Source organism: Palaemon carinicauda, chromosome 12 (genome assembly GCF_036898095.1).
Source record: "Palaemon carinicauda isolate YSFRI2023 chromosome 12, ASM3689809v2, whole genome shotgun sequence".
NCBI classification, from domain to species: domain Eukaryota; kingdom Metazoa; phylum Arthropoda; class Malacostraca; order Decapoda; family Palaemonidae; genus Palaemon; species Palaemon carinicauda.
The window spans coordinates 118,695,012-118,700,011 of record NC_090736.1 but is presented as its reverse complement, the minus strand read 5'-3'; positions in this window follow the sequence as shown (position 1 = coordinate 118,700,011).

Here is a 5,000-nt window from a genome sequence, read left to right as displayed (position 1 = left end):
GACTTCATCAATATTATTGATAATTCAATTGAAGTGGCAAATCTGTTTCCTAGTAAAAGAAACAATATTTTCTGTTGACTGTTTTTCATTATGCTTTAACGCATATCATCCACATTTTATATATTTTATAAATGTTGATGTAATATGTACATTTATTAAATCTTAATAAACTAGTTCATAGTAAACCCTGCGTCTTATTTGCCGACACTCATTTTATTAGAAATGTACTGAGCATTAAGATTAAAATATGGGTATTTTTATCATGGTATGTCTTTTAAGACTGTTCCCTGATTCTAGCAAAAGTCCACTCACTCTAACCCTTCCTTGGAAGGGTTGACGTGGTACCCTAACGGGATAGTGGCAAAGAGGCAAAATTTGTTCCTATGCGGATAAACCATTATCCAATAGTTAATATGAGTAGTCTCATTGGGGAAGGTGTCACAAATTCATACTGACATTGGTGACTATTATACAAACTTTGCTTTATAATGTATAGGGTGAGACCACTATACAAGCTTGTAATTTTTTCATCCATAGTTATTGTTTACTCCTCGAGACTTTTTCCAGAGTCTAGTACGACTCTTCCCTGTAGGGGGCAGGAAGCACTAACATAGTTCATACTTAGATGAAATGATGTATGACGGTAACATCATAGGTCTCGAGGTCTAGACGGACCAGGAAAATACTTTCTTGAGAGTATGGCACCAATTGAGAATCTACAGATACAATCATGCTCTGGTAAACTTCCATCAGGACGACATGGCCTGAGCCAAAAAAACACGCGAAAATTCTATTTTTGGGTGAGGTTGCCATGTCGTCCTGATGGGACTGCCAATCCTTTTATTGTAAAAGGACTTACTGACCCCTCCCTATAACACAGTATCTGTAGCACCTCGTATATCGCTATAAGGAATAAAGAGGGCGCTACCGCCTTCATCAGATACACACTGGAAACGGAATAGGAGAGATGCCTTATGAGCGGCTCTCTTTTCATTCACGTTTCAGATTCTTGTCACTTTAACCCCCCGAAGCGTTAATACTGTTCAGGGTGAAGATAGCTATATGACGTGTCAAGAATCCTTCCTCTAATATTATGCAATATCTCTGTGAGATTATTTGGGGATATTCGCTCAAGGAATTAGAATTCTGGATACCTTAAGGTAAAATTCTCTGGGAGTATCACTGCAGTCAAATATACCCAAGGAAGCTACCTATTAGGAACTTCCATCAGGATGATATGGCTACCCCACCCAAAAATATATTTTTTTCTTTGCTCAAAATCCATTTTACATATATGTATATATATATATATATATATATATATATATATATATATATATATATATATATATATTTATACTCATATAGAGTATATATATATATATATATATATATATATATATATATATATATATATATATATATATATATATATATATATATATATATATATATATATGTGTGTGTGTGTGTGTGTGTTTATGTATATTTATACACATATAAAGTGTATATATATATATATATATATATATATATATATATATATATATATATATATATATATATATATATATATATATATTATGAAGAAAGACTTATGTTAGCCTTCTCAACATTAAAACAGTTGCTGCAAGATTGAACTTCTCAAGTTTCAACGATTCAAATACCCCATTAGAAAGCTCATTCCATAATCTGGTAATTGCCGAAATGAAACTTCAAGAATACTGTGCAGTCGACAGCCTTTACTTGCAGAAGGCAAGACTATCAGAGTTAACTGCATACCTAGATTTCCGGGTTTGTATTTTGAGCGAGAAGTAATGTAACTCTAATATTATTTTTTTTTCTAGTTGGTCATAGGAGATTTCGTATTATGAATATTTTTTCAATACAATTTTTCTAATTTCTCATGAAAATCTAGAAAATGAATAGGAGAAATAGTGTACATATGTGATTAACATTGTTCATTTACGATTCTAGTAAGCAGAGTTACACAGGGAAAATACATAATCAACATTTTAAATAAAAAACAAAACAAAATACACAGTAGAGCATTACAACCCCGTATGCACATTACAAGGACATAACTTGGACTTCTATGTCGGGTTAGTGGATAATCATTCAAAATAAAATTACTGCCAATCCTTCTCATTGACACAAAATATGAAATACACAAAACATACATCAAACTACAGAACTTAAACACGCTGACGGAATAATTTACCATAATCAGGGCTCACAGCTCAGAGTGAACCACAAAAATATCCATATAGGTGCTCGAGTCTCATGACAAAGAACATTCCTCTTGGCTAATTACTCACTCAATTCGTAGTGTTCGAGGTGGTTATCAACAGAAAGACGAGTTGAATACAAGAAATCTAATACATACGTTTGGCATGCTTAAACAGGTTGTGTTATCAGAGCTGGGAAGAGGAGGAGAGATAAAAAGGCAAAAACTTGATTGTACAAGCGTGTAAACTACACATTCAGTACATGGCAACTCCCACCCTCTACTACTCTTAAGAGGCACACTTTAGAGGGGTTATCTTGCAGTAGATGTACGGGTTTTAGGGAATCGGTAGAAAGCCTGTCTTCTTTATCGCGAATGTTTATAAAGAAAGCTTTCGGTGGGTGACAGATATAAGGGGTGTTAACAGTAGCTTGAGAGTGCCAGTGCTAATTAAAACGTGCAATTATCGGTAAATGTTGCTTTGCTGTAGTCTTGTATGTCTGGCAGCATGGAGTAAATTTTCCCGCAATCTGACATAGGCGATGGAGATTGTTGGAGAAGGTTACACACGGAAAAATATCGGCAGGTACGACTAATAAATCACCATAAACCATTTTAGCTCCCAAGACATCCGGGCCTCTTTAGGAGGACACAGGGAAGCTAGGGGAACCAGTTGGAGTCATTGCAGCGAGACACCAAAGCTACTTTGTGGTCGCAAATAAGAAGTTCAACGATTCTGTTGGCTGTAGCGTTGTAGGTGGCTGTCTGATGTAGGGTTAAGCCCTGGAGATTCGGTAATGATGCCCACAATTGAGAGGTGAAAGTGGTACCTATATCAAACATAATATGCTCAGGGATCCAAATCTTGCTATTCTCCATGAAAGGAAGTTGGGCGTTGTAGATTGCAGGGGAATGGCCTTAGGAAAATAAGTGCACTGGTCAGTAACAGTAAACAGGTATCAATGACTTTATGATATGGGTAGGTGACCTACTACATCGACGGGAATGTGATTAAAATGATGCTGAAGTTAAACAAAGGTCACCACTCCTATATTTGTGTGTCAACGTACTTTTGAAGTTTGACACAAAGTAAAGGTGCATACCCAAATCCTTAGCATCCTAAGTAATACCGTGCCAAATGAACTTTGTCCTCAGTATCTGTGCAGTAGATTGGCGTGTGCAAAGAGAGAGATCATGAATGTAATAAAAAAACCTCATAGCACATGGGTACAGTTATCCATGGTCTAGGCCTACCATTACTCATGTCGCAGAGGAGGGTGGCGTTGTAGTCATCGAGGACGACGTCTTCCAAATAGAGGGATTTACAAGATATCCTACACGCTTGATATTCTAGATATTTTTTATTAGGATTCTGCCCATGTGTTGTAATTCACTCCAGGTAGAACAGTGGCAAATGTCTTTCTTGATAGGGCATCAACAATGGTATTAATTATCCCATGTACATGTTGAAGAGTTCAGTTGTACTCAGATATGGAGGAGCAATGTCAGTGGTGACGGGCAGAACAGGTGTTACACTATCGAGTAGAGGCATGCACCAGAGCCATAGGGTTTGAGCAAATGACAAAAGGCATACCTTGTAAGAAGTGGCAAAAGTGACGGATAGCCAAGTGAGCTGCCAATGGCTCTTGGTAATACCTAGAGTAGCACAATTTCACCTTGGAAATTTTTTGACTGAAAAAGGCCCATGAGCAGGGTGAGCCATTGGCAAGGTGCTCTAATACTGCCCCAATAGCGATATCATTGGCAATGGTGGATAGAAACAGAGGGAGATGTGGCAAAGGATAAGTGAAAGCAGCAGCTGTTGATAGGGCATCTTTTGCATTGCAGAAGACCACTTCTTAAGCTATTTGGACTCGCCCTTGAAGGAGATGTAGAAGGGGGCAAGTGTAGGCAGCAATGGCTGGCAGGAACTAGTGATACGAGTTTATCATGCCCAAGGATTCCTGTAGGTCTTTGATAGCCTAGCGCGTGGGGGAGTTCTGAAAGGGTGCTTCCTTCTAAAGGATATGGTTGACTCTTTTAGGAGGGATGCACTGCCCTAAGAAAGATAACTCCGTGACACCTAAGGTACACTTGTCGTACATGACTATAAGGCCACTTTTTAGTAGGCGGTCAAGATGTGTAGGTAAGAGAGGGGTTCCTCTTCGGAGGCGGTGAACACAAGTATATCATCACCGTAACACTTGCCGAATAGGAAGTCCCACTAATATGACATCTTTGATGCATTGGAAAGTGGCCCTAGCATTACAAAGTCAAAAACAGGAAATATTGAATATGTATGTGATGGAGGGAGTGGTGATGACTTGTGGTTTCTGGGTCCATGATGATACCCATACTAGAGGTCAAGTGTTGACAAAACCTTCACTTTGTGCAAATACGAGGAAACCTCATCGATGTTACGGAGGGCGTAGGAATTCCGTTCTGTCTACATGTTAAGACACCTGTAATCCCCTCGTAGGCATAGGGGGCCATCCTTTAGCAAAAACCCATTTTTTCCCTTTAAGCAAACGTGTGTTTAGTGTCAGCTGAATGATCTGGGAGCAGACTTCTGAATCTGCTGAACACTGGGTGCTCGGTCATCTTGATATGGTGATAATTTTGCTAAGTGATAACCTTGGCTGTTTGACAAACTTCAGTAAGGATAACTTCCAGGTACGATGTGAGGAGGTGTGCGTAGGCATCCAAGAGTGCAATGATGGTGTGTCCACAATTCAGTGATGGCTCACATCAACCTAGAGGTGGAAATGTGAGA